Source organism: Ranitomeya variabilis, chromosome 7, assembly GCF_051348905.1.
Source record: "Ranitomeya variabilis isolate aRanVar5 chromosome 7, aRanVar5.hap1, whole genome shotgun sequence".
Classification (NCBI taxonomy): Eukaryota; Metazoa; Chordata; class Amphibia; order Anura; family Dendrobatidae; genus Ranitomeya; species Ranitomeya variabilis.
In genome coordinates, this window is record NC_135238.1 from 227832965 (window position 1) to 227857425 (window position 24461).

General features: G+C 42.2%; 1 long non-coding RNA gene across 2 annotated transcripts in view; it reads left to right on the plus strand.

Moving 5' to 3' along the window:
- Window positions 1-24461, plus strand: part of LOC143784592 (uncharacterized) — a 140495-nt gene that overhangs the window by 74131 nt on the left and 41903 nt on the right. The window contains exon 4 of one of the 2 annotated variants that reach the window (XR_013217836.1): window positions 3556-4797. The exons of the other annotated variant lie outside the window; for it this stretch is intronic. This is a non-coding gene — a long non-coding RNA (uncharacterized LOC143784592). Of the gene's footprint in view, window positions 1-3555; window positions 4798-24461 lie in introns of those variants that run through there. 2 annotated transcript variants of the gene reach the window in all.

Sequence of the window (24461 nt, forward strand, 5' to 3'; positions counted from 1 at the left end):
AATCCACAAACGCCATAACAGGGTAAGAAGACAAAGAGCAAATTAAAGTCACAGACAAAATAAATTTAGGTTGCAAATTACCAATGGCGACAGGACTAACAACCCTTGTTAGGCGTTTAGAGCATGCTGATATAACATGTGTAGAATCACCACAGTAAAAACACAACCCATTCTGACGTCTATGATTTTTCCGTTCATTTCTAGTCTGAATTCTATCACATTGCATTAAATCAGGTGTTTGTTCAGACAACACCACCAGAGGATTAGCGGTTTTGCGCTCCCGCAAACGCCGGTCAATTTGAATAGCAAGCGCCATAGAATCATTCAGACTTGTAGGAATGGGGAAACCCACCATCACATTCTTAATGGCTTCAGAAAGTCCATTTCTGAAATTTGCGGCCAGAGCACACTCATTCCACTGAGTAAGCACGGACCATTTCCGAAATTTTGGGCAATACACTTCAGCTTCATCCTGACCCTGAGAAATAGCCAGCAAGGCTTTTTCTGCCTGAATTTCAAGATTGGGTTCCTCGTAAAGCAATCCGAGCGCCAGAAAAAACACATCAATATTCGCCAATGCCGGATCTCCTGGCGCTAGCGAGAAAGCCCAATCCTGAGGGTCGCCCTGCAAAAAAGAAATAACAATTTTAACTTGCTGAGCAGAATCTCCAGATGAACGGGGTCTCAGAGAAAGAAACAATTTACAATTATTCTTGAAATTCCTAAACTTAAATCGATCTCCAGAAAACAATTCCGGAATAGGTATTTTAGGTTCAGACATAGGACTACTGGTAACAAAATCTTGTATACCCTGCACACGAGCTGCCAGCTGGTCAACACTTGTAATCAAGGTCTGCACATTCATGTCTGCAGCAAGCACACGCCACTCAAAGGTAAAGGGGAGGAAGAGAAGGAAGGAAAAAAAAAAAAAACAACTCAGAATTTCCTTTCTTATTATCCCACTTCTGCAATGCTTTAAACATTCAATATTGGCCTGGCATACTGTTATGACCCCAATGGCAGAGGGTCTCAGGAATAATGCTAAGTCAGTAAATACAGAAAACCAGCTCATAGGGCAGTGGTAACTGGGCTGACGATATAACTAATCCTAGCACCACAAATACCAGCAGCCGGGGAATGTTCCTACGTTGATCCTAGACGTCTCGCGCCAGCCGGAGAGCGAACTACCCCTAGAAGGGAAAAGAAAGACCTTTCTTGCCTCCAGAGGAAATACCCCAAAAAGTTGGATAGAAGCCCCCCACAAATAATAACGGTGAGGTAAGAGGAAAAGACAAACATAAGAATGAGCTAGGAATTTAGCAAAGAGAGGCCCACTAGCTAATAGCAGAATATAGAAAGATAACTTATATGGTCAGCAAAAAATCCTATCAAAAATATCCACACTGGAAATTCAAGAACCCCCGAACCGTCTAACGGCCCGGGGGGAGAACACCAGCCCCCTAGAGCTTCCAGCAAGGTCAGGAATCACATTTAGTACAAGCTGGACAAAAATGATAGCAAACAAATAACCCAAAAAACAAAGAAGCAAGACTTAGCTTAATTTAGCACGAACCAGGACCAGCAAACAGAATGTGTCTGATAACACCGATGCCAGGCACTGGACTAAGGTTCCAGGAGGTTTATATAGCAACACCCCTGAACTAACGACCCAGCTGGGTGCAAACTGAGGGAAGAAAATCCCAGAGTCATATCACTAGTAACCACTAGAGGGAGCCAAAAAAGTCTAATTCACAACAGAGCAGTATTATAGTAGTTATATTATTGTACATAGGGGCAGTATTATAGTAGTTATATTCTTGTACATAGGAGCAGTATTATAGTAGTTATATTCTTGTACATAGGGGCAGTATTATAGTAGCTATATTCTTGTACATAGGGGCAGTATTATAGTAGTTATATTCTTGTCTATAGGGGCAGTATTATAGTAGTTATATTCTTGTCTATAGGGGCAGTATTATAGTAGTTATATTCTTGTCTATAGGGGCAGTATTATAGTAGTTATATTCTTGCACATAGGGGCAGTATTATAGTAGTTATATTATTGCACATAGGGGCAGTATTATAGTAGTTATATTATTGCACATAGGGGCAGTATTATAGTAGTTATATTATTGCACATAGGGGCAGTATTATAGTAGTTATATTATTGCACATAGGGGCAGTATTATAGTAGTTATATTATTGTACATAGGGGCAGTATTATAGTAGTTATATTATTGTACATAGGGGCAGTATTATAGTAGTTATATTTGTATCCATCGGGAGAAGTTTTATAGTAGTTATATTCTTGTACATAGGGAACAGTCAGTATTATAGTAGTTTACAGTGGGGGAAAAAATTATTTAGTCAGCCACCAATTGTGCAAGTTCTCCCTGTCAAAAAGATGAGAGACCTGTAATTGACTTCATATTTAGACCACAACTATGAGAGTCAAAATGAGAAAACAAATCCAGAAAATCACCTTGTCTGATTCGGAAGATTTATTTTGCAAAGTATGGTGGAAAATAAGTATTTGGTCATTAACAAAAGTTCATCTCAATATTTTGTGATATATCCTTTGTTGGCAATGACAGAGGTCAAACGTTTTCTGTAAGTCTTCTTTTTTCCCAGCTGTATATTAGTTTATATGTGTGGCTGTATGGTAGTTATATTCTTGTACTAGTACTGTGCTGAGAGCTGTGTCCTTTTCCACTCTGCTTTTCGCAATTTTATTTGAAAATTACACGGTAGGATATGGCAGCGAGCACGGAACAGTGCTTTTTTAAGGATCTTTTTGTTGTCCTAAGTCATGATGGGAGTGACATTAAATTCCGTTCATAAACTCTCAGTTTTAGGCTATGTTGCCATGAATGTATCTACTGTGGTCCTGGGCAGCAGAGGTCCTCCAATGATTTCTGCAGTGGTATTTACAAGAAAACATCAGAGAAGCTGCACATTGACCCTTTGCATAGCAAAGAGTGAAACAGCTACAGTATATTCACAGCATAAATTGATATTTTCTCAGCATGTGCATTAGATTTCATAAATGTGAATGCATTTTACTGACACTGTAAATTTCAGCAGATTTTCCACAAGCAAATACGCGGCAGAAAATCCACAGTATTTTTGCTCCGTGAGAATGTAGCCTTAAAGTGTTTTTAGCATTTACTATTGATGTGGAAATAAATAGTGTTGGGATTTGCCATTTAAAATTACATTGCGATAAATCAGATACAATTTTTCTTTTTTTTTTAAATTCCGAGTGAGGATTTTTATAGAAGATGATATCCATTCTCCCTGGTGTTCCCAGTTATTAGTTTTTCAGAAGCTTCCTTCCGTCATTTGCGTGCGTGGTGTGATGATGATGAACCTTGCTAAAAATCTCATCTCACTTTTAACTTAATTATAAAATGACAGCGGCAGACATAAATATACTTCTAGTTACCGAATCAGCATGAAACAGGATAAAGTCTTTCAGGGAGGCTTGTGTGATCTGTCATAAAGAGGAGTATTTAACGGAACGCTGTATAATTATAAAAAATTGTTTTTTTCCAGCGCCTGGAGTATGGAAGACAGTCATGTAACGTATGGATTTAACAAAGTACAAGCTTCACCCAGAGTGAAACTCAAGCAAATAAATGTGACGACCTGACTTTTAATTGGCATCTGAGCCATAATCTTCATTTTGGCCAATGGTAAGAAAAAAAACAAAAAAAACCAAGAAGCCTGAAGACCGGCTTGGAAGCTGCTGGAATGTCGGAGATTAATAGCATAAATGGAATCTCTTAGTTGAAGCCTGTGTCCTGTATCAGAACTATGAGATTGATAACGCTCCGTGTTATCAATCTCACAGCGGTAAACGCGACTTCTGTTCTCTCATGAAGAATGAATCAAATTAAATGCGGTGACAAAGAATGGATTAAGTAAGGCGAAGCAAGTGAAGAATAGCAGATGAAGCCAAGCTTCCTGGAGATAATCCCAAAATGCTTTATTATACATTTGCTTCAACACCTGAAAGATCAAAGACTCCCAAGATTCCAGAACAGGCAGGATAATTGTAATTAATCGTTATTTTAATTAATCTGAAAAAGTGCGGCTGGCGGGAGATAGTGCAGTGAAAATGTTGGATTATTGCAAGTGGCTGCTTTGCATTGTTAAATGGTGTTAGGATTATAGATCTTGAAAACTGGAGCACTTTTCTCCATTGATCGTATTGCAGCTCAGATGCACTGAAATGAATCAGTAGTAAAAATTGGGAAAGACTCGAAAAAAATGAATGTGAGAATCAGGATATACATTTTCTGATTAGTTGCGTGTGAAGTACATCGGACGGGATAGTGCATCCGCTGTCAGTATCCCCCGCTTTGATGTGGGCTCCGGCGGTGAGCCCACCTCAAAGCCGGGATATGTCAGCTGTTTTGAACAGCTGACATGTGCCCGCAATAGGCGCGGGTGGAATTGCAATCCACCCGCGCCTATTAACTAGCTAAATGCCGCTGTCAAACGCTGACAGCGGCATTTAACAAGTGCTTCTGGCCATCCGGCCAGAAATGCGCGCACCGGTGACCCCAGTCACATGATCGGGGGTCATCGGTGCGTAGGCATGAAAACCAGAGGTCTCCTTGAGACCTCTATGGTTGTTGATGCCAGATTGCTGTGAGCACCACCCTGTGGTCGGCGCTCATAGCAAGTCTGCATTTCAGCTACATAGAGGGGATCTGAACATCGCCTCTATGTAGCTGAGCCGATCAAGTTGTGGCAGCTTCTAGCCTCCCATGGAGACTATTGAAGCATGCCAAAAGTAAAAAAAAAAAAATGTTTTTAAAAATATGGAAAAAATAAAAAAAAACACAAGTTCAAATCACCCCCCTTCACCCCATTCAAAATAAAACAATAAAAATAAAATCAAACATACACATATTTTGGTATCGCCGCATTCAGAATCGCCCGATCAATCAATTAAACAAAGATTAACTTGATCGCTAATTGGCGTAGCAATAAAAAAAATCAAAACGCCAGAATTACGCTTTTTTTTGTCGCTGCAACATTGCATTAAAATGTAATAACGAGCGATCAAAAGATCGTATCTGCACTGAAATGGTATAATTAAAAACGCCAGCTCGGCACGCAAAACTTAAGCCCTCACCCAACCCGAGATCATGAAAAATGAAGACGCTACGGGTATCAGAAAATGGAGCAATTTTTTTTTTCTTTTAGCAAAGTTTGGAATTTTTTTTCACCATTTAGATAAAAAAGAACCTAGACATGTTTGGTGTCCAGGAACTCGTAATGACCTGGAGAATCATAGTGGCCGCTCAGTTTTAGCATTTAGGGAACCTAGCAAAAAAGCCAAACAATAAACAAGCGTGGGATTGCACTTTTTTTTGCAATTTCACCGCACTTGGAATTTTTTTTCCTGTTTTCTGTTACAAGACATGGTAAAACCAATGGTATCGTTCAAAAGTACAACTCGTCCCACAAAAAAGAAGCATGGCCATATTGACGGAAAAATACAAAAAGATATTGCTCTGGAAAGAGGGGGGGGGGCGAAAAACAAAAGCGCAAAACAGAAAAAAGCTCTGATCATGAAGGGGTTAAGGCCTCATTCAGATGTCAGTGTTGCACAGATGTGTTCTATCCGTATTTTTTCCACAGATAAAACATGTATCCATTAGAATCTATGGAGCTATTCACATGTTTGTGTTTTTTCACCGACCGTATGTCTGTGCAAACCTCATGGACATGTCCGTTTTTTTGGGTATCAACCAATGAAAAGTGTCAAAGTTTATGGGTGCTTGGAAAAACAAGTATGGCGCATGGGGTCTTTGTAGTAAATATGCAACTACGTTTTTTAATGTTTTTTTTCAAGGTCAATGTAAGGGAAGAAAAACACACAAACACCGCCGCACAGTTCAACAGCGTCTGTCAACACACGATGTACATGAGTTTTCATACATTCACAACCACATTACAGTATATATTGTTGTAAGGCTCTATTAGCTTATTATCAGTCATTGCTGGAAATGGGTGGGGGTTACAATTCCCTGAATCTCCCCTCTGCCCCAGAAATTCAGTCAAAAGTGTAAAACTTTATTTTATAAATAGTAGGCCTCATGCCATTTTGATAACTATCAGCAAATTTGTGTTTGCTGCCCTTAGCAACCAGTGCAGCTTTCATTTTACCATAGTAACCAATCAGAGATCAGCTTTCATTTCACTAGAGTAACCAATCAGAACTGAGCTTCTTTCATGTTTTCCCTCATCTCCATTAGTTTTGGGGGGTGCATGTTGTACAAACAAAAAAACATTAATGTCCTGTCTATGGAAGGTTACCCCAGATGTATGTTATAATAGAAATTAAATAAAGGATATTTGGGGTTCATTTTTAAGCCAACAAAAGTGATAAAAAGCGTTTGTAATAATATTAAGAAATAACAAAAAAAAACAACTTTGAATTAAACCTTTTTCCTAAAACAATAATAAACATATTTTGATATTGCTGCAACAGCAAAAATCCCAGCTATCAAAATGGAAAATCATTTAATCCCCATGCCAGACTCTGTAAAAAAAAAAATCAAAATCAAAACCTCAGAATAGCAATACAAAGCGATCAAATTGCTGCATTTAAGCCGTTAAGTAAAGGATATTTGGGGCTTGTTTTTTGTATCAGATTTTTCTTTGCAGAAAAATATGTTTAATAATATTATAAAATAAAAATAAAACTTTCCCAAAACAATAATAAAGAAATAATACAGTATATTAATATAAAGTAAATATATTATTATATTAATATAATTTAACCCCTTTGGCAAAAAAAAAATGAAACCCCAAATAGTAATAAAAAGCGATTTAAATAGCCGTATGTAACCCAAAACACTACCAATAAAAATGAAAACTCACCACACAAAACGCAAGCCTTAACACAGCACCATCAAGGGAAAAATAAAAAATGGTGACACAATATTTTTTTCTCGGTTCGGAAATATTTTTATTTAAATTCCCCAAAAATCCTATACAAGTTTAGAATCACCATGATTGCGCAGTGGAATATGTTGGCGCTATATAAATAAAGATTATTATTATTATTATTATTATTATAATTGTTTTGACCCAAAGAATCAAATCCCCTGTCATTTTTACCGCCCAATGAACACCATAAAAACAAAACCAAAGAGACCATGACAAAGTTGTGGGAGTTTTTACCATTTCACCAAAGAATTGTTCTCCTCCTTTCTCAGTATATTATTTTGTCAAGTGAATAATATAATGCAAAACTACATCTCGTGCTGCAAAAAAAAAACAGCCCTCGCACGTCTATGGTGAGGTAAAAGTTAAAAAGGATTGGCTCATGGTAGAAGGGAGGAAAAGATGAAAATACAAAAAATTTTTGGCAAATTTAAGGTTTTTGTCCCATGCTGTAGATAAATGGTGGATATTTGCTTGAAGGTAGTTTGAAGGTACTTGATGGTGCAATCGGTAAGAAAAAGTACCCAACGTATATGCAATACATGAGGCTGAATAAATAAATACATCTCTATTAATAATCTCTTCCCGTATTAAGGACAACTACTGAGGAAGAAAAAGGAAGAAGGTTCCAAGTCCAAAATTCCAATAGGGAGAGACGATGCCTTTAGACACCGTGGATGTATTTGTAGATCTGGTCAATCAAAAAAATGGAATCCAATCCACCAACAACCAACAGCTGGCCAAAAATCCGTAAAAGTAATGGTAAAAAATGTGGATAAAATATTAATACTTACAACTAATATCACAGCAATGCCATGATTTTCCACCCAAGAAAACAAAAAGGAAGGATTAAAATAATGAAAAATACCTTTACAAAAATGCACTAAACCCAAAACTTTCATTGAGAGCCTGTGGACGGAGCTTTGCCAGCCGGAAGGTCCATCTGCTTTCTGGTTGAGCTAAGGTCTTGCCCAGATTGCCATACAGAAGAGATCCCGAGGTGTTCTTTTAGCTCTTTGGCAGCCTTTTCGGATGGTTTTATGGCTACATCCACGTTATTGGAATCTACTGGCTAGATCTCTGGATTGATTTTCAAACTAGACGTCACCGGATAACACTATTCTGAGAATGAGCATAAAGGAATGAATTAGTGTCAGAGGATTTCCTATATATCCGTAAAAAGGCATCCATTAGATAATACATTAATATGTATATCAAGAAAGTCCAATCCATTTAGAATGCATTAGGGGAAAAAATGCTGGGAGTGTTCCTTTAATTTTAAAGAGGACTTCTCACCATGTCAAAAAGGCCAATTTTGGTCTTCTTTTATTCCCTCTGTTCCCTTGAGTAATCATTTTTTTTTTTTTTTTCAAATCTACCATACGGTTCCAGAGATATGGGTCTTTTTATTTAGTTCTCATTTTTATAGTCTTTCCGAGGGAGCGTAATTCACAGAGCAGTTATGAGTAGCAGCCTAAAGACACGCCCCCGAGGATCCTGTGAGCCATGCCCCCATGGAAAGACCATAAAAAGTTGCTCTAAAATAACTGTCATTTCAAGAGAACTTATAGCAGAATGTCTATGTCTGTCTTTAGCTCCTCCCTCCATAGAATTTTAAAAGCACCAACTGTCATCTCCTATCTCAGTAATTTGAAAATCTGTTTTCAATGCAAATTTTATAGATTTTAACTTTGAAATGAGAGAGAAATATGAATCTAGGAGAAGGAAGCAGATTTCCCTCATCAGATATATTACAAAATAGCTTATTTTCACTTGTACTATTGATACATGAAATAAAAATTAAAGCGCCGGTTACTCTTTAAGTTAAATGCTACAGGGGTGACTGCCGCTTAATGGCTTTAAATGTAGAAATTTAAGTGAAAGCTGCTTTGCTACAGTTTATCATCTCCCTGGATACATTATTTTCCCTTTACGATGGTGATCTGGAATATTTTCTGGGGGAATATGAAAGCAGCGTCATTCTCGCACCCCACAGAGCTACAGGCAAATTCATTTTTCTATTATGTTTGGTGAGCGACCGGGACGAAGATCTCTGTCTGTATCTCACCGCAAACACTTTTCCTGGGGAAACACAGAGAATGTATTAATCAAACATGTGATATGATCTTATAGGAGATATCTCAACAGGGGATGTTATTCCATACGGCTGATTCATTATTGTGTCTGAAATGACTCCCCGTGCGATAAATCAGCCCAATAGCCGGATGTGATAATATCTCACATGAGATTATATCGGGCATGTGATGAATGTACCGTTAAACATGTTAGCGCTCGCTCCCTGTATGAATCAGAATTAAATAGCATTACATTACCTTTTTATAGCTATATCCCACAATTACTATATGCAGCAAAAATCCTTTAAGTGCATTTCCCCTTTAAGATTAGGTAGTGACCCCTCTGCAAACAGCCATATGGTGTTCTTGCTTACATCGGTGCTGAGCTGGGCACTGATTGGCTGGATGAGATGCCTTGGATGCAGTTTAGGAGGGAAGGATTGGCTCTCATTAAAATTAAGCAGTGATGTATAAAGGCTTTTTTCAGCCACTGTTGCATGTGGAAAAAAAGGATGCAAATCAGATCTACCCCAATGAATGGGTCTCAATTCCTTTTGGATGATATGAGAGCTTACTTCCTTCTGGAGGAGTGCTAATTTCCTTTTCTTTTCTTTTTTTTGCACAATTGCTTAGAAATAAATCATCTTCCAATGTTTTAGTTTTCTCACTTTCATAAATACGGTATGTAAAATTTTGAAGTGTTTGTAAAAACAAGCAACTTTGCAATTTATTTCTTATCAAACATCCTCTTTGTTCTCAAGAATGGAGTAAATTTTAATTCTATTGTTTATTGCTCATTGCCTAGGTTACCGGCCACCTCTTCAGTGTATCAGTGGTGGCTGGTCTCCCAGGCAGGGGGAGCTGCGCTTGCAAGCTTTTTGCTTTAGAGCTTGTAAATGCTGCTCTGAAGCTGGCTGCATGCAGACAACCTCAGTATCCCTGCACTTTTCCAACCTGCCTCTGCTTGCAGTGCGCAGTTTGGGACAACAGCGGCACCATGCCGCTTGTTAATTAATAGGGAAGGTACCAACCCATGGAGAGTTGGAAGGCTGGAGACCGGGTAGTGGTGCACATCTGAACATTGGTGGCCAGAGAATCAGAAAATTGTATGAATTGCTTGTAATCTCTGCCTTAACAGGGGTCTATGATTACATAGGGACTAGTGGCTATGGATAGCGGCTAGCTGGACCTGCTCCGCAAACCATGGTTGGCCAAAGTTTAACTCTAACATAATAATGTTTTTAGTATCGAAAGCTAGAAGTTCCACCTTAAAACTTAGAACACTTTTTTTTCCATTTTTTTTTGTGAAGTTCCAATAGACTGGAAAATTGATTATTTTGCATTGACGAATTATTGGACAAATACTATCAATTCAATCCAAAAGAAATACAGATGACGCACTTGGAATAAACTCTTTTTAAATTTCCACCAAATTCAATTAAATTAAGTTTTCAACAATTCTAACCTTTCAAGAACAGAGAATAACACATTTTCATAATATTCTAGCGAAAAATGCAATGCCAGCAGTGATGAATGGCTCGAGTGTAAAGGAGAAAAAAAGCTCAGAATAAAGTAAAGGTCGGGAGAAGATCTCAAGACAAATCTGTCAGGAATTATAAGTGGATAAAGCCAAGTCTCTTTTTTTGCTGGATGATAATGAATGATTGAGAATATTATTATAAGTCACTGCATAAATATAATGTTTGTGTAATCAGACGTGTGGATGCAACAGTGCAGGGAATGATGACTCAGTAGTAACTTAACCAACAGATATTTATTTGATTATCACGGATGTATGTGGGGCCTACAGCACAATATCAAGGGGTAAAGCAAACAGCGGAAATGCAATAAATTATTATACAGTGAGAACACAGAAATTCGGCAATTATTGTTCTATTGTTACTAGTGATTCTGGGTGTCTTGGACCTCCCAGCTGAGCTTGGTTAGCCTCTCATTTTCCCTTTATAATCTGGGATCTGTTGCTAATCCTTGTCAGAGCTAGCGTTTGCTGCATGGCTAATGGAGGGAAAGGAGTTGGTATGAGAAGGAAAGTTGAAGGAGTTATTAGTGACTGTTGTCTGGTTTGTACGCTTGATAATTCCTTATCCTACTGTATTTTGGTTTATTCCCCTACCTTAACACCCTGGTGGATTCCTCTGATATATGTGAGTGAATATTTTGTATGCTTGGAATTTTCTGTTAACCCTTGCTTGTGTTGCCCCTGTTTGTCGGGTTGGTGTACTACGGTGCCCAGTAGCGCCCCCTCTTCCCTGGGTAGGGGAAGAGAACTGATGGAGGGCTAACTTAGGAGATAAGGCAAGGGCAGAGGCCCCGGCATCTTCACCATCTGAAGTATCCCAGGGAGCAGGGCGAGCTAGGGCTCCCCTTACTGTTAAGGACATGGAAGAAGCCCCTGGTCCCAGGTCACCTGACAGCTGTGTCGTGACACCATCATTCCTGATCTGTGTCTGATGCAGCGAACGCAATGACGTCACTTCATAGCACTCCACGCTGCTGAGGAAATGCGCTGCAGAGATCAGAGCTGCTGGGGAATGGGGAGAGCTTACTATTGTATTTATTATTTTTTTAAATCAGTGAGTACATTGTAGTGGCCATAATACTAGAGTAATATGGGGTGCCATATACTATATGTACTCTATGGGGCTGCATTATATTATATGGGGGCTGCATTATATTATATGGGGGATGTCTTATAATCTATGGGTTTTGCCCTATACTATATGGGGCTGCATTATACTTTATAGGGGCTGCATTATACCATATGGAGCTGTATTATACTCTATGGGGGCTGAATTGTACTTTATGGGAGCTGCATTGTACTCTATGGGGGTCGCATTGTTCTCTATGAGGGTGGCATTGAACTCTGTGGACTGGCATTGTACTCTATGGGGTGGCATTGTATTTTATCAAAGACTATGGGAAGTGCATTATACTATATGTACTATATGGGGGCGGCGTTATACTATATCGGTGCTGCATTATACTCTATCAAGGACTGTATGCTGTGTATTATACTGTATGTCCAAAGATACTTTGTGGTCTATCCTGAAGAAGTCATTTATACTTCGAAACACATTGAATAAATCACTGTTTGGTTTAACCTCACTGGGATATACGAGGGGCGATCCAAAAGTAATGATAATCAATACTAAACACAATGAATATAGTAAAAAAAAAAATTTATTTTTCTACATAGTCTCCTAACAAGTCTATACATTTAGTCCATCTCTTTTCTAAACTTAGAATTCCCTTCGAAAAAAATTCTTGATCTTGACCCTCAAAAAAATCCCCAACAGCGGTTATCACGTCGCTATTGTCGTCAAATTTCTTGCCCCGGAGGTGTTCCTTGAGCCGAGGAAAGAGAAAGAAGTCACTGGGGGCTAGATCTGGTGAAGAGGGGGGTGTTCCACCAGTTCAAAGCCCACTTCTTGAATGGTAGCCATGGCAACTGCAGCTTTGTGAGCCGGCGCGTTATCTTGGTGAAACAGCACTCCAGCCCGCAGTTTGCCGCGCCTTTTCTCCTTGATAGCCTCCCGCAATCTTCTTATTTGTTCTGCATAGTAGGAGCCCGTAATAGTGGTTCCCTTTTCCAAATAGTCCACCATAATAATTCCTTCAGCGTCCCAAAAAAAGGACGCCATAACCTTCCCTGCTGAGCTTGACACTTTGAATTTCTTCGGCGTCGGTTCGTCGGCTCGTTTCCATGTCATCGATTGTTGTTTAGTTTCGGGATCAAAGTGGTGGATCCAGGTCTCGTCCATGGTCAAAACACGTGACAAAAAATTTTCCTTGTCTGCTTGGAACTTTTCGAGATTTGCTATTGAAATGTCAACTCGTTTCTTCTTTTGCTCGTCGGTTAACATTTTTGGCACCCAACGCGCGGAAACCTTTCTCATATGCAATTCTTTTGCAAGGATTCTTTGAATACTGCCATATAAGATCCCTGTGACCTCAGCTACATGCCTGATAGTCACACTTCGATCTGCCAATACAACTTCTTCAACTTTTTTCACGTTTTCTTCATTGAGGGACGTTGATGGGCGTCCTTCACGATGTTCATCTTCCGTCGATGTTCTTCTCAGCTTAAATTCCTTGGCCCAGCATGCAACTGTGGAATATGGAGGAGAAGAGTCCCCCAATGTTTCCACCAAGTCGCTGTGTATGTCTTTGGTAGTCATTTTTTTCAAGCAGAGGTATTTGATGACAGCTCTGAGCTCGTTTTTTTCCATTTTGACGTTCACTCCTCGGCAGTTCATATTCAAATGAATGTAGCTCCCGGGAATCGTGGTCTATTTAAGTGATTTTTTTTCCTGGACTAGTGGGTACCTAAGAGAGAAGAAAACATTTTATTTTAATTTCTGTGTGCAATAGAAATAACGGATTATCATTACTTTTGGATCGCCCCTCGTATGTCTCAATAACTATCAGCAAGCATGGAAACTATCCACTAATCCCTTTCATCCTTGATCACTGTAAGGATTGTGAACTGTTCAGGAAAAGTTTGACTGTTGAAAAGCACTTGGTGTCCCCTAGATTGTTTGCGTGGCTCCTGAAGATGGAAGCTTGGAGTCAGTGGAGGCCTATGCCCCACAAGTGAGTGGGATGAACCCCACACCTAACAGCACACAAGGACTAGGACATGATTTTTCTGTAGGGTGACATAGGGGCATCAGCAACTCATTCACAACTACCTCGCTTGGGCATCTTATAATAACACTGCACAATGGGGCACATTTAATAATACTGTCCAATAGTTAATGTATACTTGGTCCAGGTACAGATGCGTATGCTGTGTGATAGATTTGATGCATAAATTCGCCACTATCTACAATAATGGCCAAGCCAACATTAAATGACTTCTATCTTGATTTGGTATGCAGAAAGTGCTAACTTTTTGGTCCATCATAGTTCGTTATCATGGGAGCATATTGCACCCTTATTCAGGGGAATCTTTTATATCTAGACTATTGATGACCCATTGTTAGGATACAGTAACAATAAGGGGACCGAGGTGCTTGCAGGAAGACTGCAGAAACATTGTCGTGCTCATTGGCATGGGGGCTTACAGTTTTCCTTATGTCGAACTTACAACTCCATAAGGATTTATAGTACCATAAATAAATGCTGTTACATTCACATAAGAACGCTGCGCCCATCTGAAGGAGGCTGTTGGTGAAGAACTTATTCTACAGATGCATTACTTTGCTACATCCATGTCTGCTCTTTTCAAGATAAGCTTGAACAATGGGCAGCAAACAATAGATTGGTATTTAACAGGGAGAAATGCAAGATTCTACATCTGGGCAAGGAAAATGAAAATTGTGTCTACAGAATGGGAGGAATAGAACTAAGCAACAGCACATGTGAAAAAGCCTTGGGCATATTAATAGATCACAGACAGCACATGAGTCAATTGTGTGATGCCACAGCAAAAAAGGCAAACACAGTTCTGGGATATATTAAGAGAAGCATAGAGTCTAGATCACGTGAAGTAATTATCCCCCTCTACTCCTCCTTGGTCAGGCCTCATCTGGAATACTGAGTCCAGTTCTGGGCGCCACATTTTAAAAAAGGCAATGAAAAACTGGAGCAAGTTCAGAGAAGAGCCACAAAAATGGTGAGCGGGCTGCAAAGTATGTCCTACGAGGAATAATTACAGGATCTGGGAATGTTAAGCTTGCAAAAAAGAAGGCTATTTGTCTACAAATATCTGAAGGGATATCACAGTGTAGAGGGATCATCATTATTCTCATTTGCACATGGAAACACGAGAACGAATGGAATGAAAATGAAATGGAGAAGATACAGATTAGATATTAGAAAATAAATTTTTGACAGTGAGGGTGATCAGTTTTGACAGTGAGGGTGATGAGTGGAACAGACTGCCACTAGAGGTGGTGAGCTCTCATTCAATGGAAGTCTTCAAACAGAGGCTGGACAGACATCTGTTGTGAATTCTGCTCTTGGGCTCCCTCCGGTGGTTGTAAGTGGTAGCGCTGCTGTCTCTGAATCACAGCATTTATCAGGTGTTTTCACTTTTTGCAATTTGGACAGGGCTATTTAGTCTTGCTTCACCCTTTAGTCAGTGCCAGTTGTCCATTGTTCCTGGAGGATTCACATCCCTGCCTGGTCTCTTCTGCTTTGCAGTTCTTTTCAACAAAGATACGTTCTGGCCTTGATTTTGCTGTCCACATGCTGTGGTCTTATTGTTCAGTTATTTTCCATGTTTTGTCTTGTCCAGCTTGGTCTGTATAAGGATTTGTTTAGCCAAGCTGGTATCTCTGGAGATGCAGATATACCCTCCATGTCTTTAGTTAGCTGTGGAGTTTTTGTATTTTCTGTGGTGGATATTTTCTAGTGTTTTAATACTGACCGCATAGTACTCTGTCCTGTCCTTTCTATTTAGCTAGAAGTGGCCTCCTTTGCTAATTTCTCATTTCAGTCTGTGTATGTTTTTTCCCTCTCCTCTCACAGTCAATATTTGTGGGAGGCTGCCTGTTCTTTGGGGATTTTCTCTGAGGCAAGATAGTTTTCCCTTTTCTATCTCTAGGGGTAATTAGTCCTCCGGCTGTGTCGAGATGTCTAGGGAGCGCTAGGTACATTCCATGGCTACTTCTAGTTGCGGTGTTAGGTTCAGGGTCTGCGGTCAGTACAGGTACCACCTTCTCCAGAGTATGTCCCATGCTGCTCTTAGGCCACCAGATCATAACAGTACAACTGGCCCACAATGAGTTAACCGCATCTCAGAAGAAGGGAAGGAAAGTGCTGAGCCATTTTTTTTTCTGTAGTCTGTTGTGTTTTTTTTTCTCTTCCCTCTTTGCCTCTGGGTGGCTCAGGAGTTCGGCGCTGGTATGGATGTTCAGGGATTGGCTTCTCGTGTGGATCAACTTGCTGCTAGAGTACAGGGTATTTCCAATTATATCGTTCAGACTCCAGTTTTAGAGCCTAGAATTCCAACTCCTGATTTGTTTTTTGGGGATAGGTCCAAATTTCTGAGCTTTAAAAATAACTGTAAACTGTTTTTTTCTCTGAAACCCCGTTCCTCTGGTGATCCCACCCAGCAGGTTAAAATTATTGTATATCTGCTGCGTGGTGACCCCCAGGATTGGGCATTTGCCCTGGAACCTGGGAATCCGGCGTTGCTTAATGTAGACACCTTTTTTCAGGCGCTTGGGTTATTGTATGACGAACCTAATTCAGTGGATCATGCTGAGAAGACCTTGTTGGCCCTGTCTCAGGGTCAAGAAGCGGCAGAATCATATTGCCAGAAGTTTACAAAATGGTCTGTACTGACTAAATGGAATGAGGATGCCTTGGCGGCAATCTTCAGAAAGGGTCTTTCTGAATCCGTTAAAGATGTTATGGTGGGGTTCCCCACGCCTGCTGATCTGAGTGATTCTATGTCTCTGGCCATTCAGATTGGTCGGCGCTTGCGCGAGTGCAGAGTTGTGCACACTATGGCATTGTCTTCCGAGCGGAGTTCTGAGCCTATGCAGTGTGATAGGATTGTGTCTAGAGCTGAACGACAAGGATTCAGACGTCAGAATAGGTTGTGTTTTTACTGCGGCGATTCTGCTCATGTTATTTCTGATTGTCCTAAGCGTACCAAGAGAATCGCTGGTTCTGTTACCATCAGTACTGTACAACCTAAATTTCTGTTATCTGTGACCCTGATCTGCTCATTATCGTCATTTTCTGTCATGGCATTTGTGGATTCAGGCGCCGCTCTAAATTTAATGGACTTAGAATTTGCCAGACGTTGTGGTTTCCCCTTGCAGCCTTTGCAGAGTCCTATTCCTTTGAGGGGCATTGATGCTACACCGTTGGCTAAAAATAAACCTCAGTTTTGGACACAGCTGACCATGTGCATGGCGCCAGCCCATCAGGAAGATTGTCGTTTTCTGGTGTTGCATAATTTGCATGATGCTATTGTGCTGGGTTTCCCATGGTTACAGGTGCATAATCCGGTATTAGATTGGAAATCTATGTCTGTGACTAGTTGGGGTTGTCAGGGGGTTCATGGTGACGTTCCTGTGATGTCAATTGCCTCCTCCCCCTCTTCTGAAATTCCTGAGTTTTTGTCAGATTTCCAGGATGTATTCAATGAGCCCAAGTCCAGTTCCCTTCCACTGCATAGGGACTGTGATTGTGCTATTGACTTGATTCCAGGCTGTAAGTTCCCTAAGGGCCGATTTTTCAATCTGTCTGTGCCAGAACATACCGCCATGCGGAGCTATGTGAAGGAGTCCTTGGAGAAGGGGCATATTCGGCCATCTTCTTCACCATTGGGAGCAGGTTTTTTCTTTGTTGCCAAAAAAGATGGCTCCTTGAGACCCTGTATTGATTATTGCCTCTTGAATAAGATCACGGTCAAATTCCAATACCCTTTGCCTTTGCTTTCTGATCTGTTTGCTAGGATTAAGGGGGCTAGTTGGTTTACTAAGATTGACCTTCGAGGGGCATATAATCTGGTTCGTATTAAGCAGGGGGACGAATGGAAAACTGCGTTTAATACGCCCGAAGGCCTTTTTGAATACCTTGTGATGCCATTCGGGCTCTCTAATGCTCCATCTGTGTTTCAGTCCTTCATGCATGATATATTTCGGAATTATCTTGATAAATTCATGATTGTATATTTGGATGATATTTTGATTTTTTCAGATGATTGGGAGTCTCATGTGAAATAAGTCAGGGTGGTATTTCAGATCCTTCGTGATAATGCCTTGTTTGTGAAGGGGTCTAAGTGCCTCTTTGGAGTACAGAAGATTTCTTTTTTGGGCTTCATTTTTTCTCCCTCATCTATAGAAATGGATCCGGTTAAGGTTCAGGCCATTCATGATTAGATCCAGCCCACATACGTGAAGAGCCTTCAGAAATTTTTGGGCTTTGCTAATTTTTATCGCCATTTCATTGCCAACTTCTCCAGTGTGGTTAAACCCCTGACCGATTTGACGAAGAAAGGCGCTGATGTTACGAATTGGTCCTCTGCGGCTGTTTCTGCCTTTCAGGAGCTTAAACGCCGATTTACTTCTGCCCCTGTGTTGCGTCAGCCGGATGTTTCTCTTCCTTTTCAGGTTGAGGTTGACGCTTCTGAGATTGGGGCAGGGGCCATTTTGTCTCAGAGGAATTCTGATGGTTCCTTGATGAAACCGTGTGCCTTCTTTTCTCGAAAGTTTTCGCCTGCGGAACGCAATTATGATGTCGGCAATCGTGAGTTGTTGGCTATGAAGTGGGCATTTGAGGAGCGGCGACATTGGCTTGGGGGGCCAAGCACCGTATTGTGGTCTTGACCGATCATAAGAATCTGATTTATCTCGAGTCTGCCAAACGGCTGAATTCTAGACAGGCCCGATGGTCCCTGTTTTTCTCCCGTTTTGATTTTGTGGTCTCGTATCTTCCGGGTTCTAAGAATATTAAGGCTGATGCCCTCTCTAGGAGCTTTTTGCCTGATTCTCCTGGGGTCCTTGAGCCGGTCGGTATTCTGAAGGAAGGGGTGATTCTTTCTGCCATCTCCCCTGATTTACGACGGGTTCTTCAGAAATTTCAGACTGATAAACCTGACCGCTGTCCAGTGGGGAAATTGTTTGTTCCTGACAGATGGACTAGTAAAGTGATTTCGGAGTTTCATTGTTCTGTGTTGGCCGGTCATCCTGGGATTTTTGGTACCAGAGATTTGGTTGGTAGGTCCTTTTGGTGGCCTTCTTTGTCACGGGATGTGCGTTCTTTTGTGCAGTCCTATGGGACTTGTGCGCGGGCCAAGCCTTGCTGTTCCCGCGCTAGTGGGTTGCTTTTGCCTTTGCCGGTCCCTGAGAGGCCTTGGACGCATATTTCTATGGATTTTATTTCGGATCTTCCGGTTTCCCAGAGGATGTCAGTTATCTGGGTGGTTTGTGACCGGTTTTCTAAGATGGTTCATTTGGTACCTTTGCCTAAGTTGCCTTCCTCTTCTGATTTGGTTCCGTTGTTTTTTCAGCATGTGGTTCGTTTGCATGGCATTCCGGAGAACATTGTGTCCGATAGAGGTTCCCAGTTTGTTTCTAGGTTTTGGCAGGCCTTTTGTGCTAGGCTGGGCATTGATTTGTCTTTTTCTTCCGCATTTCATCCTCAGACAAATGGCCAAACCGAGCGAACTAATCAGACTTTGGAGACTTATTTGAGATGCTTTGTGTCTGCTGATCAGGATGATTGGGTGGCTTTCTTGCCATTGGCCGAGTTTGCCCTTAATAATCGGGCTAGTTCTGCTACCTTGGTTTCACCCTTCTTTTGTAACTCTGGTTTTCATCCTCGTTTTTCTTCAGGGCAGGTTGAGCCTTCTGATTGTCCTGGGGTGGACTCTGTGGTTGACAGGTTGCAGCAAATTTGAGCTCATGTTGTTGACAATTTGGTGTTGTCTCAGGAAGGGGCTCAGCGTTTTGCTAACCGTCGTCGCTGTGTTGGTTCCCGGCTTCGGGTTGGGGATTTGGTCTGGTTGTCTTCCCGTCATGTCCCTATGAAGGTTTCTTCCCCTAAGTTTAAGCCTCGGTTTATTGGCCCTTATAGGATTTCTGAGATTATCAATCCAGTGTCTTTTCGTTTGGCCCTTCCAGCCTCTTTTTCCATCCATAATGTTTTTCATAGATCTTTGTTGCGGAAATATGTGGTGCCCGTTGTTCCCTCTGTTGATCCTCCTGCCCCGGTGTTGATTGATGGGGAGTTGGAGTATGTGGTTGAGAAGATTTTGGATTCTCGTTTTTCGAGGCGGAGGCTTCAGTATCTTGTCAAATGGAAGGGTTATGGCCAGGAGGATAATTCTTGGGTTGTTGCCTCCGATGTTCATGCTGATGATTTGGTTCGTGCCTTTCATTTGGCTCATCCGGATCGGCCTGGGGGCTCTGGTGAGGGTTCGGTGACCCCTCCTCAAGGGGGGGGTACTGTTGTGAATTCTGCTCTTGGGCTCCCTCCGGTGGTTGTAAGTGGTAGCGCTGCTGTCTCTGAATCACAGCATTTATCAGGTGTTTTCACTTTTTGCAATTTGGACAGGGCTATTTAGTCTTGCTTCACCCTTTAGTCAGTGCCAGTTGTCCATTGTTCCTGGAGGATTCACATCCCTGCCTGGTCTCTTCTACTTTGCAGTTCTTTTCAACAAAGATACGTTCTGGCCTTGATTTTGCTGTCCACATGCTGTGGTCTTATTGTTCAGTTATTTTCCATGTTTTGTCTTGTCCAGCTTGGTCTGTATAAGGATTTGTTTAGCCAAGCTGGTATCTCTGGAGATGCAGATATACCCTCCATGTCTTTAGTTAGCTGTGGAGTTTTTGTATTTTCTGTGGTTGATATTTTCTAGTGTTTTAATACTGACCACATAGTACTCTGTCCTGTCCTTTCTATTTAGCTAGAAGTGGCCTCCTTTGCTAATTTCTCATTTCAGTCTGTGTATGTTTTTTCCCTCTCCTCTCACAGTCAATATTTGTGGGAGGCTGCCTGTTCTTTGGGGATTTTCTCTGAGGCAAGATAGTTTTCCCTTTTCTATCTCTAGGGGTAATTAGTCCTCCGGCTGTGTCGAGATGTCTAGGGAGCGCTAGGTACATTCCACGGCTACTTCTAGTTGCGGTGTTAGGTTCAGGGTCTGCGGTCAGTACAGGTACCACCTTCTCCAGAGTACGTCCCATGCTGCTCTTAGGCCACCAGATCATAACAGACATCTGTCTGAGATGGTTTAGTGAATCTTGCATTGATCAAGTGATTGGACACGATGACCCTGGAGGTTCCTTACAACTCCAACATTCTATGATCCTATGAAGCTATGTTGTTCAGCATATTCCTAGCATAGACTATCAGGCTACTTAGGGAATCATATAGATCAGACAATGCTCCCTAGGAAAAAGCACATGGAAAGTTTCTCTACTCCTGAAGAAAAAAGCTGTCTCTCTGGTGCCACCTATTGGAGAGATCTACTCTGTAAGTAGTGCTGAGCCACCCCCCCTAGTGTTCGAATTCGGTTCGGTTAGTTGAATTGGGGTGTGTTTGACGAATGTTCGTCGAACGTTCGACGAACACCGTCGAACCCCATTGAAACCAATGGCAGGCAAACACAAACACATACAAACACATAGAAAACACCTTAAAATGTATCCAAAAGCTGACAAACTGCTCAGAAGACACAGACACATGGAAAAGTCACAAGTACATATAGTTAAGCGAAAAGAAAATAGGTGGAGGAGGAGGCACAGATATAGGCATGTCATGCCCTTCTAATATCAAGAAAGGCTGGAGTAAAAATCTAAACTCACTCTACCCACACCCAGACGTCGTGACAAACAAATTTAAAAAATAAATATCTTTAGGTAGAATGGTGGGTCCATTCAGAACACTTTCCTTAGAAGTCGTAGTGGTATCCCCGTTGGGAGTCGTGCCAAAAAAGTAACCCAATACATTCAGACTAATCCACCATTTGTCATATCCAAGGGGCAGGTCAGTAAACGACAACATCGACGCGGAACCAAGTACAGTACTATGTACTGTACCTCCTTTGACGAGACAATTAGGTGGGTCAAGAAGTTGGGAAGGGGCACCCTAATGGCCAAAACAGACATTGAGGGGGCATTCCGGTTACTACCTGTGCCTCCGAATAGTGTCCTCCCATTGGGCTGCTTCTGTGAAGGAGCATACTACATAGCTCGCTGTTTGCCCATGGGGTGCTCCATATCCTGCTCACTATTTGAGGTGTTTAATTGCTTCCTCGAATGGGTCGTCATGGACGTTTCTAAGGGGGCACATATTATCCATTACCTCGACGACTTCTTATGCCTGGGCCCAAAAGATTCGCCACAATGTGAATACACGCGGTAGTCCACCTGTGAGAAGGAGAGAGCTGGAGGGAGAGCGGACCTCCCAGAGCCGAGGCTTTAGATTGAGAAAGTAAGAAGGCGGTGTAGCTTGCTTCATGGGTGGGGTACTCTGCTGAATAGCAGACACTGCTACTAAGCCCAAAGTATTGCCTGGGCTAGATGCAGTTAAAAATGAGTAATTAGATAAACAGGCGGTGTAGTTGGCTTCATGGGTGGGGTACTCTGCTGAGTAGCAGAAACTTCTACTAGGCCCAAAAGGATTTCCTGGGCTAGATGCAGTTAAAAATTAGTAATTAGATCTATAGGCGATGTAGCTTGCTTCATTGGTGGGGTACTCTGCTGAGTAGCAGACACTGCTACTAGGCCCAAAAGGATTTCCTGGGCTAGATGCAGTTAAAAATTAGTAATTAGATCTACAGGCGGTGTAGCTTGCTTCATGGGTGGGCTACTCTGTTGAGTAGCAGACACTGCTACTAGGCCCAAAGTATTGCCTGGGCTAGATGCAGTTAAAGGGCTACTGTCACCCCCTCCAGCCGTTATAAACTAAAAGTGCCACCTTGTGCAGCAGTAATGCTGCATTCTAACAAGGTGGCTCTTTTAGTTTTTGCTTCTGTTATTCCCTCAATAAAGCGTTTTAAAATTTTCCCCAAATACCTGTCTTTGTATCTGGAGGCAGGTCTAAAGCCTCCTCTGTGAAGCGCCCAACTGCCGTCACTCATCTCTTCTGGGGCGCTGGTCGCCGCCCCCTGAGCGCTGTTATCTTCTGAAATCCGGCGCCTGCGCTGTGCGTGCCTGCCTGGGGCAGGCGCATTGAGAATTGCCCGTCATAGCTCAGATGCCGGGTTCCGTTCTGCGCCTGTGCGGGCAGTACGGCCAGCCTGTTGCGGAATCCCCGCCCCGCACTGTGTTATGCATTATGCTGGAAGGCGGGGGACCTGGGGGAGCGTATGAACAGCGCAGAGCGCATGCCCAGGAATCCCAGCCCCGCACTGTGCATAATGCATAACACAGTGCGGGGCATTGAGAATTGCCTGTCATAGCTCAGATGCCGGGTTCCGTTCTGCGCCTGTGCGGGCAGTGCGGCCAGCCTGTTGCTGAATCCCCGCCCCGCACTGTGTTATGCATTATGCACAGTGCGGGGCTGGGATTCCTGGGCATGCGCTCTGCGCTGTTCATACGCTCCCCCAGGTCCCCCCGCCTTCCAGCATAATGCATAACACAGTGCGGGGCAGGGATTCCACAACAGGCTGGCCGTACTGCCCGCACAGGCGCAGAACGGAACCCGACATCTGAGCTATGACGGGCAATTCTCAATGCGCCTTCCCCAGGCAGGCACGCACAGCGCAGGCACCGGATTTCAGAAGATAACAGCGCTCAGGGGGCGGCGACCAGCGACCCAGAAGAGATGAGTGACGGCAGTTGGGCGCTTCACAGAGGAGGCTTCAGACCTGCCTCCAGGTACAAAGACAGGTATTTGGGGAAAATTATAAAACGCTTTATTGAGGGAATAACAGAAGCAAAAACTAAAAGAACCACCTTGTTAGACTGCAGCATTACTGCTGCACAAGGTGGCTCTTTTAGTTTATAATGGCTGGAGGGGGTGACAGTGGCCCTTTAAAAATTAGTACTTAGATAAACAGGCGGTGTAGCTTGCTTCAAGGGAGGGGTACTCTGCTGAGTAGCAGACACTGCTACTAGGCCCAATCTATTGCCTGGGCTAGATGCAGTTAAAAATTAGTAATTAGATAAACAGGCGGTGTAGCTTGCTTTATGGGTGGGCTACTCTGCTGACTAGCAGACACTGAAGCTTTGGAGCAACCCTCTGAAGCCCAGGCCATAGTATGAGTAAACAGCTCTGCAGACTCAACCATCTGTGTTACTCCAAGCCATAGTGTATGTAGCTTCGAAAAGTTTAAAGGGGGAGGAGCGACCCCACCCACCTGGAATTGACTATGCCAACGTCCTGTAAAACACAGCAAGGGGACTCCAAAAAGAGTCTCTCTTTTTTCCAAAAATTGGGCCACAGACACCACTTAAGTGGCATCAATTTCCCAATTGTATCTTAAAATGGTTGGTGAGGTGATTTTCAAAAATCATGAAGCTTTTAGTCTCCCCAGGATGACACAGGGGTAGAAAAGTCCTTGCGGATCCAGGATTTGTTCATCTTGATGAGCGTTAGTCTGTCTACATTCTCACTGGACAGCCGCGTGCCCTTATGTCAGCACACCACCAGCAGTGCTGAACACACGTTCAGAGAGAATGCTGGCTGCGGGGCACGACAAGATCTCCAAGGCGTGAGTGGCGAGCTCAGGCCATTTTTCCAGATGAGCAAGGGTCCAGTTCCACAGTCATGGCATCGATGTTAACTTGGAGATACTTCTGTACCATCCTCTCTAGGCGTTGGCTATGCATCAGACTTCTTGTCTCATGTGGCCTTGCAAAGGATGGTCTAAAAAATTGTTGAAACAATTGGAAAAAAATTGCAGTTACCTACAGATACGATGTTAATGTTACGGTTTGAGTGATGACTCGACAGTCCCACGGTTGGCAAGTTAGAACTCAGAGATTCACT